Source organism: Anomaloglossus baeobatrachus, chromosome 5, assembly GCF_048569485.1.
Source record: "Anomaloglossus baeobatrachus isolate aAnoBae1 chromosome 5, aAnoBae1.hap1, whole genome shotgun sequence".
NCBI lineage: Eukaryota > Metazoa > Chordata > Amphibia > Anura > Aromobatidae > Anomaloglossus > Anomaloglossus baeobatrachus.
In genome coordinates, this window is record NC_134357.1 from 202138229 (window position 1) to 202160671 (window position 22443).

General features: G+C 40.9%; 1 protein-coding gene across 2 annotated transcripts in view; it reads left to right on the top strand.

Moving 5' to 3' along the window:
* The window catches only part of LOC142311054 (dual specificity protein phosphatase 13A-like), a 177878-nt gene that overhangs the window by 80282 nt on the left and 75153 nt on the right, over positions 1 to 22443 (top strand). The window lies entirely within an intron of this gene.

Here is a 22443-nt window from a genome sequence, read left to right on the forward strand (position 1 = left end):
CTTAGTGGCATCCTAAAAGTGGCTGTTGGACTTCCATCAATGTCCCACTGGTGCAAAGCTACTTGCAGCACCTCTGCATTGCACATTCAAACTCATTGTTACTAAGCCATTATACTAGCAAACACTGAGGAAACTTAGTGGAATCCTAAAAGTGGCTGTTGGACTTCCATTAGTGTCCCACTAGTGCTAATCTATTTGCAGCACCAGTTCATTGCACACTCAAGCTCATTGCTACTAAGCCATTATACTAGCTAACACTGAGTAAACATGGTGGCATCCTAAAAGTGGCTGTTGGACTTCCATTAGTGTCCCACTGGAGCAAAGCTATTTGCAGCAAACCTGAATTGCACACTCAAACTCATTGTTACTAAGCCATTATACTAGCAAACACTGAGTAAACTAAGTGGCATCCTAAAAGTGGCTGTTGGACTTCCATTAGTGTCCCACTGGTGCAAAGCTACTTGCAGCACCTCTGCATTGCACACTCAAATTCATTGTTACTAAGCCATTATACTAGCAAACACTGAGGAAACTTAGTGGAATCCTAAAAGTGGCTGTTGGACTTCCATTAGTGTCCCACTAGTGCTAATCTATTTGCAGCACCAGTCCCACTAGTGCTAATCTATTTGCAGCACCAGTTCATTGCACACTCAAGCTCATTGTTACTAAGCCATTATACTAGCAAACACTGAGTAAACATGGTGGCATCCTAAAAGTGGCTGTTGGACTTACATTAGTGTCCCACTGGAGCAAAGCTATTTGCAGCAAACCTGAATTGCACACTCAAACTCATTGTTACTAAGCCATTATACTAGCAAACACTGAGTAAACTTAGTGGCATCTTAAAAGTGGCTGTTGGACTTCCATTATTGCCCCACTAGTGCAAATCTATTTGCAGCACCTCTGCATTGCACACTCAAGCTCATTGTTACTAAGCCATTATACTAGCAAACACTGAGTAAACTTAGTGGCATCCTAAAACTGTCTGTTGGACTTCCATTAGTGTCCCACTAGTGCAAATCTATTTGCAGCACCTCTGCATTGCACACTCAAACTCATTGTTACTAAGCCATTATACTAGCAAACACTGAGGAAACTTAGTGGCATCCTAAAAGTTGCTGTTGGACTTACATTAGTGTCCCACTAGTGCAAAACTATTTGCAGCACCACTGCATTGCACACTCAAACTCATTGTTACTAAGCCATTATACTAGCAAACACTGAGTAAACTTAGTGGCATCCTAAAAGTGGCTTTTGATTTTCCATTAGTGTCCAACTAGTGCAAATCTATTTGCAGCACCTCTGCATTGCACACTCAAACTCATTGTTACTAAGCCATTATACTAGCAAACACTGAGTAAACTTCGTGGCATCATAAAAGTGGCTGTTGAACTTCCAATAGTGTCCCACTAGTGCAAATGTATTTGTTACTCACTAATGTTACTCACAAATGTTGTGTCACTCATTGTTACTAAGCCATTATACTAGCAAACACTGAGTAAACTTAGTGGCATCCTGAAAGGGGCTGTTTGACTTCCATTAGTGTCCCACTTATGCAAATCTATTTGCAGCACCACTGCATTGCACAATCAAGCTCATTGTTACTAAGCCATTATACTAGCAAACACTAAGTAAACTTAGTGGCATCCTAAAAGTGGCTGTTGGACTTCCATCGGTGTCCCACTGGTGCAAATCTATTTGCAGCACATCTGCATTGCACACTAAAACTCAATGTTACTAAGCCATTATACTAGCAAACACTGAGTAAACTTAGTGGCATCCTAAAAGTGGCTGTTTGACTTCCATTAGTGTCCCACTGGTGCAAAGCTATTTGCAGCACCTCTGCATTGCACACTCAAGCTCATTGTTACTAAGCCATTATACTAGCAAACACTGAGTAAACTTAGTGGCATCCTAAAAGTAGCTGTTGGACTTCCATCGGTGTCCCAATAGTGCAAATCTATTTGCAGCACCTCTGCATTGTACACTCAAGCTCATTGTTACTAAGCCATTATACTAGCAAACACTGAGTAAACTTAGTGGCATCCTAAAAGTGGCTGTTGGACTTCCATTAGTGTTCCACTGGTGCAAAGCTATTTACAGCACCACTGCATTGCACACTCAAGCTCATTGTTTTTAAGTCATTATACTAGCAAACACTGAGTAAACTTAGTGGCATCCTAAAAGTGGCTGTTGGACTTCCATTAGTGTCCCACTGGTGCAAATCTATTTGCAGCACCTCTGCATTGCACACTCAAGCTCATTGTTACTAAGCCATTATACTAGCAAACACTGAGGAAACTTAGTGGAATCCTAAAAGTGGCTGTTGGACTTCCATTAGTGTCCCACTAGTGCTAAGCTATTTGCAGCACCAGTTCATTGCACACTCAAGCTCATTGTTACTAAGCCATTATACTAGCTAACACTGAGTAAACATGGTGGCATTCTAAAAGTGGCTGTTGGACTTCCATTAGTGATGACGAAAAAAGGGGATGGCACCTCCTGTCCATGTGACAACAAGATATTGGGGTGCACCTTAGGTTCCAAAGCCATAAAGTGAAAGATAGACAAGGCACTCCCAAAATGCTTTGCATGAAAATTTATTTATGTGCTTTAGAACGTTTTCGGTCCTATTTGGACCTTCATCAGTAGCACTGTACAGAAAAAATTAAACATAATATTTTTACAATCAGAAAAATAAAATTGATATCCAAAACAAAGAGAAAACATACAGACAATATTTACAAAATTTCATATATATATCTGGTATGCATGATTCACAATATTTCAAATTCATATTGGAAAGATATAAAAATAAATATAAAAATAAAAAATAAAAAAGGAAAGAAAGGAAGAAAAGACAGAATGCAGAAAGGAGGCAGAGATCAAGAGAATCTCACAATGGAGGAGACAAAAATAGAGCAAAAAGCAAAAAAAAGGGGGAATACAATTCATGTAATGCATTAGAAAGCAAGGAAACAAAGGGTTAATATGGAGGAAGGAAAGCTTGGAGAAGGGAGAAACAAAGGTAGTGTAGAAGCACGTGTGAAAAGACATAGGGGTTGTATATGACAGTGACATGATTCACATGTATGATATGCATGATTCACAATATTTCAAATTCATATTGGAAAGATATAAAAATCAAAAAGAAAAAAAGAAAAAACAGAATACAGAAGGAACTAGAAAAAGAACGATGAGGAAGCAGAGGGCAGAGATCAAAAGAATCTCACAATGGAGGAGATACAGCAAAAAGAGAGAATGTAATTCATGTAATGCATTAGAAAGCAAGGGAAAAAGGGGTTAATATGAAGGAAGGAAAGCTTGGAGAAGGGGGAAATAAAGGTAGTGTAGAAGCACGTGTGAAAAGACATAGGGGTTGTATATGATAGTGAAATGGAGGTCACAACTGAACTGTACTGTCATTATGTGGGGGAGTGTTGGAGATATAGGTTGAAATGTGTGTAGGAAGGATTCAGTGTTCCATACTATAATGGACGTGAACGGGCAACAAGATGTGCATATTGCTGTTTGAAAGGATAGTTTGTAATGTGTATATGTAATGTAATAGTCTATGTGTTTGTAGCAACAAAGGTATGTAAGAGAGATAAGGAAAAGGGATGTGGCCGAAAAAGGTGGAAGACCAGCAGATGAAGTAGAGAAAAAGGAGTGAATGAAGAGGAATAGAGGAAAAACAGAGGGTAAAGAAAAGGAGTAAACAAAAGGCTCAGAGAGAAAGCACAAGGAATTAATATAATGAGTGAGGGCAGGAGCGGTGAAGACGCTAGTGAACTTACCATATGTAGTGAATAAGGTGCACATGGGCTGTCAGGCGCGGATTCCACCGCTGCATGGGGGCTGCCATGACAGTTGTCACATGGGTTGGATTTAAATAAGGGTGTAACACTGATTAGGGCGGTGTCTTGTAACAGCATGGGGCCGCGCGTGCGTAGTGGAGACAGTGCAGGGAACTGAAAGCACTGATGACAGCGCATGCGTTCAGACTCTACATTTAGCTGGGAATCCTAGGCGAGTCAAGGGAGCGCCTGTATTGAATGGGGAATGGTGTCAGAGAGATGATTATGCACCAAGCATATGTGGAGGTCTCTGAATAGGGGAATAGAGATAACAGTGACTAATCCAATATACGAAGTCCACACTGATTGTAACATAAGGTGATGAGTGTCTGGGACAGTGCTGAGCTGTACATTCCATGCTAATTAGGAATCCGTGCTTAATACAAGACGACTGATATCCGAGGAGTGATGATGACGGTGAAAGGACAATAAGAGAGCAATAAAGGCCACAAGATGGAGTCAATATTTTTTCTAGAAAAAAAGAAGAAAAAAATTAGAGGATATACATGTATTATCATGAACAAAAACATAATACATCAGGTGAAAGAAGATATTAACAAACACAAGTACATCATAAAAAGGACTGTAGTTCATACTCCCGGTTTAAACCTCTGGGGGCTAAGGTGCTGAGCTCATGAATCCAGTGGGCCTCCCTTTTTTTGAGAAGTTTGATCATGTCGCCACCCCTCCTGGGAGTGTCCACATGATCAATAACTTGAAATTTTAACTGTGAGATGGTGTGTCTGGCATTTTTGAAATGAAATGGAATAGGCAGAAGAAGATTTTCACATCTAATGGTGGATTTGTGTTTAGAAATGCGGTCCCCTATATGTTGGGTGGTCTCACCCACATAGAGGAGACCGCACGGACACTTGATAATATAAACCACATGGGTCGATTTGCATGTGAAAAAACTGCGTATGGGATATCGAGTAGCTGTATGTGGATTATGGAAGCAGTCACCTTTCTGGACATTATTGCATTGTGGGCAATTTAGGCAGGGAAAGGTACCAAATTTTGGTGTTCCAAGAAATCTCTGTTTAGGAATTTTTTGTATAGGGCCCACGTCCGCCCTGATGAGCTTGTCCTTAATGTTTGGCGGTCTCTTATAGCAGGGTAAAAAGGGAGTCTGGAACTCAGGGATGTTGGGGTACCCTTGTGCCAAAATGTGCCAATTTTTACGTATGGTCTTATGGATTTTAAATGCAAAAGGATGAAAAATATGAGGAAAGGGTATTCTTTTTTCATTTCTCCTAGTGATGTTGCTAATGTGTTCACGACTGCTGTCCAGTAAAGATGGCGGGTAACCTCTATCAGAAAATTTGTTTTGCATTTCTTGAAGTCTAAGACTAAGAGTATCTTTGTCAGAAACAATGCGTTTGACTCTTTGAAATTGAGAGATGGGGATAGATTTTTTAACAGACATCGGATGATGACTGGAAAAATGAAGAAGGGTATTTTTATCTGTGTTTTTAGTAAACAAATCTGTGGAGAGAATGCCTTCAGAGTCTTTGAGGACAGTAGTGTCTAGGAAATCGATTTTATGTGGATCCTGTTGTAGGGTAAACCGTAGACCGGGCCAGGCTGAGTTTAACTGATCATAAAATTCATGAAGGGCTCCAACGGGCCCCCCCAAATGCAAAATATATCATCTATATATCTCTTCCAGACCAGACAGTGAGTTTGAAACAGTAAGTTGGAATAGATGATCTCATCTTCAAATTTGATCATGTAGCTATTTGCATAAGGGGGGCTACGTTAGAGCCCATCGCGGTACCCTGTGTCTGAAGGTAGTAATGGTCCCCAAAAAGGAAGTAGTTCTCCTTCAAGACCAATGTCAAGAGATCAAGGCATAGGGATGTCACAGAGGGCTCAAACTGATGTTTAGTTAGGAGATCCTTAATAGCAGATATACCAGCATCATGAGGAATGCTGGTATAGAGGCTAGTTACATCCATCGTTACTAGACAAGCCTCTTTGCTGACATGCCCTAATTCCCTGATGATCTGAAGAAATGCACCTGTATCGAGAAGAAAAGATTTCGTGGTCTTGATCAAAGGAGTTAAAATCTTTTCCAAAAAGATCGAAAGGGGAGAAAGAACAGAGTCTGAGCCCGCTACTATGGGTCTCCCAGGTGGATTGTCTAGTCTTTTGTGCACCTTGGGAAGTATTTACAGAACCGGGGTAATGGGACTAGACTTGGTGAGGAAATCTACTGTTTTGGTATCAATCGTACCTAGATGTAGGTGGTATGTGAGAGTATTACCAATCTTTTTAATGAGAGAAGGAAGGGGACTACAGGTTAATTTCTTGTATACTTGACTATCACCAAGTTGACGGTCTACTTCCTTAATGTAATCAACCCTATTCATTATCACAACAGCTCCACCCTTATCAGCCGGTTTTATAATGAGGTCTTTATCATTTGATAAGTCATGTAGTGCCTGGCGATCAAGGGAAGATAAATTGTTGTGATGGTGAATTTTACCCAAGTTAACACCATGCCGGAGCTGTTGAAAATCAGATTTCACAAAATCAATAAAAGCTTCAACTGGTGGAGTACCATATGGAGGACGATATAAGCTCTTGGATCTTAAACCCAAATCAGAAATCGAAATGGTAGATTGTTTCACTGTAGTTGCAGATATGGCAGGCTTATTATCAAAGTGGGTCTTTAATCTAAGGGTTCTAAAGAAACGTTGTAGATCCATATCCAACTCAAAAGTATTGAGTTTAGAGGTCGGGCAAAAGGACAAGCCCTTTTGTAAAACCGCTAACTGTGTGGTGCTGAGTATCTTGGAGGATAGATTAATCACTAGGGATTCTTTACCTGTGATCTGGTCGTTCTGGAGGTATCGAGTCCTTCGACATTGTCCACCACGTCTAGTCTTTTTCGCCGTCCTGTGTGGCCACCTCTTGGACCTAAAAAAGAAGTCTGATTGTTTGTAGACGGGCCCCTGCGTTCGCTGTCCGTACTGGAGTTGGAATATTCTGAAAAAGACCGTCTGGACTGATATCGGAATCTGGAAGTGGAGTAATTGTCTTGCCATCTGTAGACCCTCCCTTGAGTATAGTCATCCGCGTCTCGAATGAATTTGCTACGTTTCCTGTTTTCCAGGTCCTTTCTATGTTGTTCCAAGTTGTTCTGTATTTTATGCTTCAATTTATTAAATTCATCGACTGTAGTGGTGGCCGTCTCTAATTGTACTTCAATGTTCCTTATGCGTTCTTGGTTTTTCTAATATCTTTTTGTAGATAGTCAACCGTCAGTGTCATTAGGTCCAGTGAGCATTTGTTCAAAATTTGTTCAAACTTCTTTTTATATTCAATGTCCTCACTAAAAATAGTGGGACGTAAAGATACCCGGAGTCCCCGAGGTATCCTCTGAGCCTTTAGATACTCAGTGAGAGTTGCACAATGAAGCTCAAAGTTAATAAGGCGACGCGATTCCTTTTCAAATTCCTTTCCTTTAGCCTCCTTAGGAGGAAGCAGAAGAAAATCGCCAGAAATCGTGGTTTGAGATATAATAGTGGAGGTTTCCTCAGTGTTGTAGGAAAAAGTATTTGACATGTTCGCTCGGAGTGCTCATCCAAAGGTATCAGATATGACGAAAAAAGGGGATGGCACCTCCTGTCCGTGTGACAACAAGATATTGGGGTGCACCTTAGGTTCCAAAGCCATAAAGTGAAAGATAGACAAGGCACTCCCAAAATGCTTTGCATGAAAATTTATTTATGTGCTTTAGAACGTTTTCGGTCCTATTTGGACCTTCATCAGTAGCACTGTACAGAAAAATTAAACATAATATTTTTACAATCAGAAAAATAAAATTGATATCCAAAACAAAGAGAAAACATACAGACAATATTTACAAAATTTCATATATATATCTGGTATGCATGATTCACAATATTTCAAATTCATATTGGAAAGATATAAAAATAAATATAAAAATAAAAAATAAAAAAGGAAAGAAAGGAAGAAAAGACAGAATGCAGAAAGGAGGCAGAGATCAAGAGAATCTCACAATGGAGGAGACAAAAATAGAGCAAAAAGCAAAAAAAAGGGGGAATACAATTCATGTAATGCATTAGAAAGCAAGGAAACAAAGGGTTAATATGGAGGAAGGAAAGCTTGGAGAAGGGAGAAACAAAGGTAGTGTAGAAGCACGTGTGAAAAGACATAGGGGTTGTATATGACAGTGACATGATTCACATGTATGATATGCATGATTCACAATATTTCAAATTCATATTGGAAAGATATAAAAATCAAAAAGAAAAAAAGAAAAAACAGAATACAGAAGGAACTAGAAAAAGAACGATGAGGAAGCAGAGGGCAGAGATCAAAAGAATCTCACAATGGAGGAGATACAGCAAAAAGAGAGAATGTAATTCATGTAATGCATTAGAAAGCAAGGGAAAAAGGGGTTAATATGAAGGAAGGAAAGCTTGGAGAAGGGGGAAATAAAGGTAGTGTAGAAGCACGTGTGAAAAGACAGTGTAGAAGCACGTGTGAAAAGACATAGGGGTTGTATATGATAGTGAAATGGAGGTCACAACTGAACTGTACTGTCATTATGTGGGGGAGTGTTGGAGATATAGGTTGAAATGTGTGTAGGAAGGATTGCACACTCAAACTCATTGTTACTAAGCCATTATACTAGCAAACTTTGAGTAAACTTAGTGGCATCCTAAAAGTGGCTGTTGGACTGCCATCGGTGTCCCACTGGTGCAAAGCTATTTGCAGCACCTCTGCATTGCACACTCAAGCTCATTGTTAATAAGCCATTATACTAGCAAACACTGAGCAAACTTAGTGGCATCCTAAGAGTGGCTGTTGGACTTTCATTAGTGTCCCACTGGTGCAAAGCTATTTGCAGCACCACTGCATTGCACACTCAAGCTCATTGTTACTAAGCCATTATACTAGCAAACACTGAGGAAACTTAGTGGAATCCCAAAAGTGGCTGTTGGACTTCCATTAGTGTCCCACTAGTGCTAATCTATTTGCAGCACCAGTTCATTGCACACTCAAGCTCATTGTTACTAAGCCATTATACTAGCTAACACTGAGTAAACATGGTGGCATCCTAAAAGTGGCTGTTGGACTTCCATTAGTGTCCCACTGGAGCAAAGCTATTTGCAGCAAACCTGAATTGCACACTCAAACTCATTGTTACTAAGCCATTATACTAGCAAACACTGAGTAAACTTAGTGGCATCTTAAAAGTGGCTGTTGGACTTCCATTATTGCCCCACTAGTGCAAGGCTATTTGCTGCACCACTGCATTGCACACTCAAGCTCATTGTTACTAAGACATTATACTAGCAAACACTGAGTAACTTAGTGCATCCTAAAAGTGGTTGTTGGACTTCCATTAGTGTTCCACTGGTGCAAAGCTATTTACAGCACCACTGCATTGCACACTCAAGCTCATTGTTTTTAAGTCATTATACTAGCAAACATTCAGTAAACTTAGTGGCATCCTAAAAGTTGCTGTTGGACTTCCATTAGTGTCCCACTAGTGCAAAGCTTTTTGCAGCACCACTGCATTGCACACTCAAACTCATTGTTACTAAGCCATTATACTAGCAAACACTGAGTAAACTTAGTGGCATCATAAAAGTGGCTGCTTGACTTCCATTAGTGTCCCACTTATGCAAATCTATTTGCAGCACCACTGCATTGCACAATCAAGCTCATTGTTACTAAGCCATTATACTAGCAAACACTAAGTAAACTTAGTGGCATCCTAAAAGTGGCTGTTGGACTTCCATCGGTGTCCCACTGGTGCAAAGCTATTTGCAGCACCTCTGCATTGCACACTCAAGCTCATTGTTACTAAGCCATTATACTAGCAAACACTGAGTAAACTTAGTGGCATCCTAAAAGTGGCTGTTGGACTTCCATTAGTTTCCCACTGGTGCAAATCTATTTGCAGCACATCTGCATTGCACACTAAAACTCAATGTTACTAAGCCATTATACTAGCAAACACTGAGTAAACTTAGTGGCATCCTAAAAGTGGCTGTTTGACTTCCATTAGTGTCCCACTGGTGCAAAGCTATTTGCAGCACCTCTGCATTGCACACTCAAGCTCATTGTTACTAAGCCATTATACTAGCAAACACTGAGTAAACTTAGTGGCATCCTAAAAGTAGCTGTTGGACTTCCATCGGTGTCCCACTGGTGCAAATCTATTTGCAGCACCTCTGCATTGCACACTCAAACTCATTGTTACAAAGCCATTATACTAGCAAACACTGAGTAAACTTAGTGGCATCCTAAAAGTGGCTGTTTGACTTCCATTAGTGTCCCACTGGTGCAAAGCTATTTGCAGCACCTCTGCATTGCACACTCAAGCTCATTGTTTTTGTCATTATACTAGCAAACACTGAGTAAACTTAGTGGCATCCTAAAAGTGGCTGTTGGACTTCCATTAGTGTCCCACTGGTGCAAATCTATTTGCAGCACCTCTGCATTGCACACTCAAACTCATTGTTACAAAGCCATTATACTAGCAAACACTGAGTAAACTTAGTGGCATCCTAAAAGTGGCTGTTGGACTTCCATCAATGTCCCACTGGTGCAAAGCTACTTGCAGCACCTCTGCATTGCACATTCAAACTCATTGTTACTAAGCCATTATACTAGCAAACACTGAGGAAACTTAGTGGAATCCTAAAAGTGGATGTTGGACTTCCATTAGTGTCCCACTAGTGCTAATCTATTTGCAGCACCAGTTCATTGCACACTCAAGCTCATTGCTACTAAGCCATTATACTAGCTAACACTGAGTAAACATGGTGGCATCCTAAAAGTGGCTGTTGGACTTCCATTAGTGTCCCACTGGAGCAAAGCTATTTGCAGCAAACCTGAATTGCACACTCAAACTCATTGTTACTAAGCCATTATACTAGCAAACACTGAGTAAACTTAGTGGCATCTTAAAAGTGGCTGTTGGACTTCCATTATTGCCCCACTAGTGCAAATCTATTTGCAGCACCTCTGCATTGCACACTCAAGCTCATTGTTACTAAGCCATTATACTAGCAAACACTGAGTAAACTTAGTGGCATCCTAAAACTGTCTGTTGGACTTCCATTAGTGTCCCACTAGTGCAAATCTATTTGCAGCACCTCTGCATTGCACACTCAAACTCATTGTTACTAAGCCATTATACTAGCAAACACTGAGGAAACTTAGTGGCATCCTAAAAGTTGCTGTTGGACTTCCATTAGTGTCCCACTAGTGCAAAGCTATTTGCAGCACCACTGCATTGCACACTCAAACTCATTGTTACTAAGCCATTATACTAGCAAACACTGAGTAAACTTAGTGGCATCCTAAAAGTGGCTTTTGATTTTCCATTAGTGTCCAACTAGTGCAAATCTATTTGCAGCACCTCTGCATTGCACACACAAACTCATTGTTACTAAGCCATTATACTAGCAAACACTGAGTAAACTTCGTGGCATCATAAAAGTGGCTGTTGAACTTCCAATAGTGTCCCACTAGTGCAAATGTATTTGTTACTCACTAATGTTACTCACAAATGTTGTGTCACTCATTGTTACTAAGCCATTATACTAGCAAACATTGAGTAAACTTAGTGGCATCCTAAAAGTGGCTGTTTGACTTCCATTAGTGTCCCACTTATGCAAATCTATTTGCAGCACCACTGCATTGCACAATCAAGCTCATTGTTACTAAGCCATTATACTAGCAAACACTAAGTAAACTTAGTGGCATCCTAAAAGTGGCTGTTGGACTTCCATCGGTGTCCCACTGGTGCAAAGCTATTTGCAGCACCTCTGCATTGCACTCTCAAGCTCATTGTTACTAAGCCATTACACTAGCAAACACTGAGTAAACTTAGTGGCATCCTAAAAGTGGCTGTTGGACTTCCATTAGTGTCCCTCTAGTGCAAGGCTATTTGCTGCACCACTGCATTGCACACTCAAGCTCATTGTTACTAAGCCATTATACTAGCAAACACTGAGTAAACTTAGTGGCATCCTAAAAGTGGCTGTTGGATTTCCATTAGTGTCCCACTGGTGCAAATCTATTTACTGCACTACTGCATTGCACACTCAAGCTCATTGTTACTAAGACATTATACTAGCAAACACTGAGTAACTTAGTGCATCCTAAAAGTGGTTGTTGGACTTCCATTAGTGTTCCACTGGTGCAAAGCTATTTACAGCACCACTGCATTGCACACTCAAGCTCATTGTTTTTAAGTCATTATACTAGCAAACACTGAGTAAACTTAGTGGCATCCTAAAAGTGGCTGTTGGACTTCCATTAGTGTCCCACTGGTGCAAATCTATTTACAGCACCTCTGCATTGCACACTCAAACTCATTGTTACAAAGCCATTATACTAGCAAACACTGAGTAAACTTAGTGGCATCCTAAAAGTGGCTGTTGGACTTCCAATAGTGTCCCACTGGTGCAAAGCTACTTGCAGTACCTCTGCATTGCACATTCAAACTCATTGTTACTAAGCCATTACACTAGCAAACACTGAGGAAACTTAGTGGAATCCTAAAAGTGGCTGTTGGACTTCCATTAGTGTCCCACTAGTGCTAAGCTATTTGCAGCACCAGTTCATTGCACACTCAAGCTCATTGTTACTAAGCCATTATACTAGCTAACACTGAGTAAACATGGTGGCATCCTAAAAGTGGCTGTTGGACTTCCATTAGTGTCCCACTAGTGCAAATCTATTTGCAGCACCTCTGCATTGCACACTCAAGCTCATTGTTACTAAGCCATTATACTAGCAAACACTGAGTAAACTTAGTGGCATCCTAAAAGTGGCTGTTGGACTTCCATTAGTGTCCCACTGGTGCAAAGCTACTTGCAGCACCTTTGCATTGCACACTCAAACTCATTGTTACAAAGCCATTATACTAGCAAACACTGAGTAAACATGGTGGCATCCTAAAAGTGGCTGTTGGATTTCCTTTAGTGTCCCACTAGTTCAAATCTATTTGCAACACCTCTGCATTGCACACTCAAACTCATTGTTACTAAGCCATTATACTAGCAAACTTTGAGTAAACTTAGTGGCATCCTAAAAGTGGCTGTTGAACTTCCATTAGTGTCCCACTGGTGCAAAGCTATTTGCAGTACCACTGCATTGCACACTCAAGCTCATTGTTACTAAGCCATTATACTAGCAAACACTGAGCAAACTTAGTGGCATCCTAAGAGTGGCTGTTGGACTTTCATTAGTGTCTCACTAGTGCAAAGCTATTTGCAGCACCACTGCATTGCACACTCAAGCTCATTGTTACTAAGCCATTATACTAGCTAACACTGAGTAAACATGGTGGCATCCTAAAAGTGGCTGTTGGACTTCCATTAGTGTCCCACTGGAGCAAACCTATTTGCAGCAAACCTGAATTGCACACTCAAACTCATTGTTACTAAGCCATTATACTAGCAAACACTGAGTAAACTTAGTGGCATCTTAAAAGTGGCTGTTGGACTTCCATTATTGCCCCACTAGTGCAAATCTATTTGCAGAATCTCTGCATTGCACACTCAAGCTCATTGTTACTAAGCCATTATACTAGCAAACACTGAGTAAACTTAGTGGCATCCTAAAACTGTCTGTTGGACTTCTATTAGTGTCTCACTAGTGCAAATCTATTTGCAGCAACTCTGCATTGCACACTCAAACTCATTGTTACTAAGCCATTATACTAGCAAACACTGAGGAAACTTAGTGGCATCCTAAAAGTTGCTGTTGGACTTCCATTAGTGTCCCACTAGTGCAAAGCTATTTGCAGCACCACTGTATTGCACACTCAAACTCATTGTTACTAAGCCATTATACTAGCAAACACTGAGTAAACTTAGTGGCATCCTAAAAGTGGCTTTTGATTTTCCATTAGTGTCCAACTAGTGCAAATCTATTTGCAGCACCTCTGCATTGCACACTCAAACTCATTGTTACTAAGCCATTATACTAGCAAACACTGAGGAAACTTAGTGGCATCCTAAAAGTTGCTGTTGGACTTCCATTAGTGTCCCACTAGTGCAAAGCTATTTGCAGCACCACTGTATTGCACACTCAAACTCATTGTTACTAAGCCATTATACTAGCAAACACTGAGTAAACTTCGTGGCATCATAAAAGTGGCTGTTGAACTTCCAATAGTGTCCCACTAGTGCAAATGTATTTGTTACTCACTAATGTTACTCACAAATGTTGTGTCACTCATTGTTACTAAGCCATTATACTAGCAAACACTGAGTAAACTTAGTGGCATCCTAAAAGTGGCTGTTTGACTTCCATTAGTGTCCCACTTATGCAAATCTATTTGCAGCACCACTGCATTGCACAATCAAGCTCATTGTTACTAAGCCATTATACTAGCAAACACTAAGTAAACTTAGTGGCATCCTAAAAGTGGCTGTTGGATTTCCATCGGTGTCCCACTGGTGCAAAGCTATTTGCAGCACCTCTGCATTGCACACTCAAGCTCATTGTTACTAAGCCATTATACTAGCAAACACTGAGTAAACTTAGTGGCATCCTAAAAGTGGCTGTTGGACTTCCATTAGTTTCCCACTGGTGCAAATCTATTTGCAGCACATCTGCATTGCACACTAAAACTCAATGTTACTAAGCCATTATACTAGCAAACACTGAGTAAACTTAGTGGCATCCTAAAAGTGGCTGTTTGACTTCCATTACTGTCCCACTGGTGCAAAGCTATTTGCAGCACCTCTGCATTGCACACTCAAGCTCATTGTTACTAAGCCATTATACTAGCAAACACTGAGTAAACTTAGTGGCATCCTAAAAGTAGCTGTTGGACTTCCATCGGTGTCCCACTAGTGCAAATCTATTTGCAGCACCTCTGCATTGCACACTCAAGCTCATTGATACTAAGCCATTATACTAGCAAACACTGAGTAAACTTAATGGCATCCTAAAAGTGGCTGTTGGATTTCCATTAGTGTCCCACTGGTGCAAATCTATTTGCTCCACCACTGCATTGCACACTCCAGCTCATTGTTACTAAGCCATTATACTAGCAAACACTGAGTAACTTAGTACATCCTAAAAGTGGCTGTTGGACTTCCATTAGTGTTCCACTGGTGCAAAGCTATTTACAGCACCACTGCATTGCACACTCAAGCTCATTGTTTTAAAGCCATTATACTAGCAAACACTGAGTAAACTTAGTGGCAGCCTAAAACTGGCTGTTGAACTTCCATTAGTGTCCAACTAGTGCAAATCTATTTGCAGCACCTCTGCATTGCACACTCAAACTGATTGTTACTAAGCCATTATACTAGCAAACTTTGAGTAAACTTAGTGGCATCCTAAAAGTGGCTGTTGGACTTCCATTAGTGTCCCACTGGTGCAAAGCTACTTGCAGCACCTCTGCATTGCACACTCAAACTCATTGTTACAAAGCCATTATACTAGCAAACACTGAGTAAACATGGTGGCATCCTAAAAGTGGCTGTTGGATTTCCTTTAGTGTCCCACTAGTGAAAATCTATTTGCAGCACCTCTGCATTGCACACTCAAACTCATTGTTACTAAGCCATTATACTAGCAAACTTTGAGTAAACTTAGTGGCATCCTAAAAGTGGCTGTTGAACTTCCATTAGTGTCCCACTGGTGCAAAGCTATTTGCAGTACCACTGCATTGCACACTCAAGCTCATTGTTACTAAGCCATTATACTAGCAAACACTGAGCAAACTTAGTGGCATCCTAAGAGTGGCTGTTGGACTTTCATTAGTGTCCCACTGGTGCAAAGCTATTTGCAGTACCACTGCATTGCACACTCAAGCTTATTGTTACTAAGCCATTATACTAGCAAACACTGAGGAAACTTAGTGGCATCCTAAAAGTTGCTGTTGGACTTCCATTAGTGTCCCACTAGTGCAAAGCTATTTGCAGCACCACTGCATTGCACACTCAAACTCATTGTTACTAAGCCATTATACTAGCAAACACTGAGTAATCTTAGGGGCATCCTAAAAGTGGCTGTCGGACTTCCATTAGTGTCCCACTAGTGCAAATCTATTTGCAGCACCTCTGCATTGCATACTCAAACTCATTGTTTTTAAGCCATTATACTAGCAAACACTGAGTAAACTTAGTGGCATCCTAAAAGTGGCTGTTGAACTTCCATTAGTGTCCAACTAGTGCAAATCTATTTGCAGCACCTCTGCATTGCACACTCAAGCTTATTGTTACTAAGCCATTATACTAGCAAACACTGAGTAAACTTAGTGGCATCCTAAAAGTGGCTGTTGGACTTCCATTAGTGTCCCTCTAGTGCAAAGCTATTTGCTGCACCTCTGCATTGCACACTCAAGCTCATTGTTACTAAGCCATTATACTAGCAAGCACTGAGTAAACTTAGTGGCATCCTAAAAGTGGCTGTTGGACTTCCATTAGTGTCCCACTAGTACAAATCTATTTGCAGCACCTCTGCATTGCACACTAAAACTCATTGTTACTAAGCCATTATACTAGCAAACACTGAGTAAACTTAGTGGCATCCTAAAAGTGGCTGTTGGACTTCCATTAGTGTCCCACTAGTGCAAGGCTATTTGCTGCACCACTGCATTGCACACTCAAGCTCATTGTTACTAAGCCATTATACTAGCAAACACTGAGTAAACTTAGTGGCGCCATAAAAAAGGCTGTTGGATTTCCATTAGTGTCCCACTAGTGCAAATCTATTTGCACCATCTCTGCATTGCACACTAAAACTCATTGTTACTAAGCCACTATACTAGCAAACACTGAGTAAACTTAGTTGCATCCTAAAAGTGGCTGTTGGACTTCCATTAGTGTCCCACTGGTGCAAAGCTATTTGCAGCACCTCTGCATTGCACATTCAAGCTCATTGTTACTAAGCCATTATACTAGCAAACTCTGAGTAAACTTAGTGGCATCCGAAAAGTAGCTGTTGGACTTCCATCGGTGTCCCACTCGTGCAAATATATTTGCAGCACCTCTGCATTGCACACTCAAGCTCATTGTTACTAAGCCATTATACTAGCAAACACTGAGTAAACTTAGTGGCATCCTAAAAGTGGCTGTTGGATTTCCATTAGTGTCCCACTGGTGCAAATCTATTTGCTGCACCACGGCATTGCACACTCAAGCTCATTGTTACTAAGCCATTATACTAGCAAACACTGAGTAACTTAGTGCATCCTAAAAGTGGCTGTTGGACTTCCATTAGTGTTCCACTGGTGCAAAGCTATTTACAGCACCACTGCATTGCACACTCAAGCTCATTGTTTTTAAGCCATTATACTAGCAAACACTGAGTAAACTTAGTGGCATCCTAAAAGTGGCTGTTGGACTTCCATTAGTGTCCCACTAGTGCAAATCTTTTTGCTGCACCACTGAATTGCACACTCAAGCTCATTGTTACTAAGCCATTATACTAGCAAACACTGAGTAAACTTAGTGGCATCCTAAAAGTGGCTGTTGGACATTCATTAGTGTCCCACTGGTGCAAAGCTATTTGCAGCACCACTGCATTGCACACTCAAACTCATTGTTACTAAGCCGTTATACTAGCAAACACTGAGTAAACTTAGTGGCATCCTAAAAGTGGCTGTTGGACTTCCATTAGTGTCCCTCTATTGCAAGGCTATTTGCTGCACCACTGCATTGCACACTCAAGCTCATTGTTACTAAGCCATTATACTAGCAAACACTGAGTAAATTAGTGCATCCTAAAAGTGGCTGTTGGACTTCCATTAGTGTTCCACTGGTGCAAAGCTATTTACAGCACCACTGCATTGCACACTCAAGCTCATTGTTACTAAGCCATTATACTAGCAAACACTGAGGAAACTTAGTGGCATCCTAAAAGTGGCTGTTGGACTTCCATTAGTGTCCCTCTAGTGCAAATCTATTTGCTGCACCACTGCATTGCACACTCAAGCTCATTGTTACTAAGCCATTATACTAGCAAACACTGAGTAAACTTAGTGGCATCCTAAAAGTGGCTGTTGAACTTCCATTAGTGTCCAACTAGTGCAAATCTATTTGCAGCACCTCTGCATTGCACACTCAAACTCATTGTTACTAAGCCATTATACTAGAAAACACTGAGTAAACTTAGTGGCATCCTAAAAGTGGCTGTTTGACTTCCATTAGTGTCCCACTAATGCAAATCTATTTGCAGCACCACTGCATTGCACAATCAAGCTCATTGTTACTAAGCTATTATACTAGCAAACACTAAGTAAACTTAGTGGCATCCTAAAAGTGGCTGTTGGACTTCTATCGGTGTCCCACTGGTGCAAAGCTATTTGCAGCACCTCTGCATTGCACACTCAAGCTCATTGTTACTAAGCCATTATACTAGCAAGCACTGAGTAAACTTAGTGGCATCCTAAAAGTGGCTGTTGGACTTCCATTAGTGTCCCACTAGTACAAATCTATTTGCAGCACCTCTGCATTGCACACTAAAACTCATTGTTACTAAGCCATTATACTAGCAAACACTGAGTAAACTTAGTGGCATCCTAAAAGTGGCTGTTGGACTTCCATTAGTGTCCCACTAGTGCAAGGCTATTTGCTGCACCACTGCATTGCCCACTCAAGTTCATTGTTACTAAGCCATTATACTAGCAAACACTGAGTAAACTTAGTTGCACCATAAAAGTGGCTGTTGGATTTCCATTAGTGTCCCACTAGTGCAAATCTATTTGCACCACCTCTGCATTGCACACTCAAACTCATTGTTACTAAGCCACTATACTAGCAAACACTGAGTAAACTTAGTTGCATCCTAAAAGTGGCTGTTGGACTTCCATTAGTGTCCCACTGGTGCAAAGCTATTTGCAGCACCTCTGCATTGCACATTCAAGCTCATTGTTACTAAGCCATTATACTAGCAAACTCTGAGTAAACTTAGTGGCATCCGAAAAGTAGCTGTTGGACTTCCATCGGTGTCCCACTCGTGCAAATATATTTGCAGCACCTCTGCATTGCACACTCAAGCTCATTGTTACTAAGCCATTATACTAGCAAACACTGAGTAAACTTAGTGGCATCCTAAAAGTGGCTGTTGGATTTCCATTAGTGTCCCACTGGTGCAAATCTATTTGCTGCACCACTGCATTGCACACTCAAGCTCATTGTTACTAAGCCATTATACTAGCAAACACTGAGTAACTTAGTGCATCCTAAAAGTGGCTGTTGGACTTCCATTAGTGTTCCACTGGTGCAAAGCTATTTACAGCACCACTGCATTGCACACTCAAGCTCATTGTTTTTAAGCCATTATACTAGCAAACACTGAGTAAACTTAGTGGCATCCTAAAAGTGGCTGTTGGACTTCCATTAGTGTCCCACTAGTGCAAATCTTTTTGCTGCACCACTGAATTACACACTCAAGCTCATTGTTACTAAGCCATTATACTAGCAAACACTGAGTAAACTTAGTGGCATCCGAAAAGTAGCTGTTGGACTTCCATCGGTGTCCCACTCGTGCAAATATATTTGCAGCACCTCTGCATTGCACACTCAAGCTCATTGTTACTAAGCCATTATACTAGCAAACACTGAGTAAACTTAGTGGCATCCTAAAAGTGGCTGTTGGATTTCCATTAGTGTCCCACTGGTGCAAATCTATTTGCTGCACCACGGCATTGCACACTCAAGCTCATTGTTACTAAGCCATTATACTAGCAAACACTGAGTAACTTAGTGCATCCTAAAAGTGGCTGTTGGACTTCCATTAGTGTTCCACTGGTGCAAAGCTATTTACAGCACCACTGCATTGCACACTCAAGCTCATTGTTTTTAAGCCATTATACTAGCAAACACTGAGTAAACTTAGTGGCATCCTAAAAGTGGCTGTTGGACTTCCATTAGTGTCCCACTAGTGCAAATCTTTTTGCTGCACCACTGAATTGCACACTCAAGCTCATTGTTACTAAGCCATTATACTAGCAAACACTGAGTAAACTTAGTGGCATCCTAAAAGTGGCTGTTGGACATTCATTAGTGTCCCACTGGTGCAAAGCTATTTGCAGCACCACTGCATTGCACACTCAAACTCATTGTTACTAAGCCGTTATACTAGCAAACACTGAGTAAACTTAGTGGCATCCTAAAAGTGGCTGTTGGACTTCCATTAGTGTCCCTCTATTGCAAGGCTATTTGCTGCACCACTGCATTGCACACTCAAGCTCATTGTTACTAAGCCATTATACTAGCAAACACTGAGTAAATTAGTGCATCCTAAAAGTGGCTGTTGGACTTCCATTAGTGTTCCACTGGTGCAAAGCTATTTACAGCACCACTGCATTGCACACTCAAGCTCATTGTTACTAAGCCATTATACTAGCAAACACTGAGGAAACTTAGTGGCATCCTAAAAGTGGCTGTTGGACTTCCATTAGTGTCCCTCTAGTGCAAATCTATTTGCTGCACCACTGCATTGCACACTCAAGCTCATTGTTACTAAGCCATTATACTAGCAAACACTGAGTAAACTTAGTGGCATCCTAAAAGTGGCTGTTGAACTTCCATTAGTGTCCAACTAGTGCAAATCTATTTGCAGCACCTCTGCATTGCACACTCAAACTCATTGTTACTAAGCCATTATACTAGAAAACACTGAGTAAACTTAGTGGCATCCTAAAAGTGGCTGTTTGACTTCCATTAGTGTCCCACTAATGCAAATCTATTTGCAGCACCACTGCATTGCACAATCAAGCTCATTGTTACTAAGCTATTATACTAGCAAACACTAAGTAAACTTAGTGGCATCCTAAAAGTGGCTGTTGGACTTCTATCGGTGTCCCACTGGTGCAAAGCTATTTGCAGCACCTCTGCATTGCACACTCAAGCTCATTGTTACTAAGCCATTATACTAGCAAGCACTGAGTAAACTTAGTGGCATCCTAAAAGTGGCTGTTGGACTTCCATTAGTGTCCCACTAGTACAAATCTATTTGCAGCACCTCTGCATTGCACACTAAAACTCATTGTTACTAAGCCATTATACTAGCAAACACTGAGTAAACTTAGTGGCATCCTAAAAGTGGCTGTTGGACTTCCATTAGTGTCCCACTAGTGCAAGGCTATTTGCTGCACCACTGCATTGCCCACTCAAGTTCATTGTTACTAAGCCATTATACTAGCAAACACTGAGTAAACTTAGTTGCACCATAAAAGTGGCTGTTGGATTTCCATTAGTGTCCCACTAGTGCAAATCTATTTGCACCACCTCTGCATTGCACACTCAAACTCATTGTTACTAAGCCACTATACTAGCAAACACTGAGTAAACTTAGTTGCATCCTAAAAGTGGCTGTTGGACTTCCATTAGTGTCCCACTGGTGCAAAGCTATTTGCAGCACCTCTGCATTGCACATTCAAGCTCATTGTTACTAAGCCATTATACTAGCAAACTCTGAGTAAACTTAGTGGCATCCGAAAAGTAGCTGTTGGACTTCCATCGGTGTCCCACTCGTGCAAATATATTTGCAGCACCTCTGCATTGCACACTCAAGCTCATTGTTACTAAGCCATTATACTAGCAAACACTGAGTAAACTTAGTGGCATCCTAAAAGTGGCTGTTGGATTTCCATTAGTGTCCCACTGGTGCAAATCTATTTGCTGCACCACTGCATTGCACACTCAAGCTCATTGTTACTAAGCCATTATACTAGCAAACACTGAGTAACTTAGTGCATCCTAAAAGTGGCTGTTGGACTTCCATTAGTGTTCCACTGGTGCAAAGCTATTTACAGCACCACTGCATTGCACACTCAAGCTCATTGTTTTTAAGCCATTATACTAGCAAACACTGAGTAAACTTAGTGGCATCCTAAAAGTGGCTGTTGGACTTCCATTAGTGTCCCACTAGTGCAAATCTTTTTGCTGCACCACTGAATTACACACTCAAGCTCATTGTTACTAAGCCATTATACTAGCAAACACTGAGTAAACTTAGTGGCATCCTAAAAGTGGCTGTTGGACATTCATTAGTGTCCCACTGGTGCAAAGCTATTTGCAGCACCACTGCATTGCACACTCAAACTCATTGTTACTAAGCCGTTATACTAGCAAACACTGAGTAAACTTAGTGGCATCCTAAAAGTGGCTGTTGGACTTCCATTAGTGTCCCTCTATTGCAAGGCTATTTGCTGCACCACTGCATTGCACACTCAAGCTCATTGTTACTAAGCCATTATACTAGCAAACACTGAGTAAATTAGTGCATCCTAAAAGTGGCTGTTGGACTTCCATTAGTGTTCCACTGGTGCAAAGCTATTTACAGCACCACTGCATTGCACACTCAAGCTCATTGTTACTAAGCCATTATACTAGCAAACACTGAGGAAACTTAGTGGCATCCTAAAAGTGGCTGTTGGACTTCCATTAGTTACCCTCTAGTGCAAATCTATTTGCTGCACCACTGCATTGCACACTCAAGCTCATTGTTACTAAGCCATTATACTAGCAAACACTGAGTAAACTTAGGGGCATCCTAAAAGTGGCTGTCAGACTTCCATTAGTGTCCAACTAGTGCAAATATATTTGCAGCACCTCTGCAT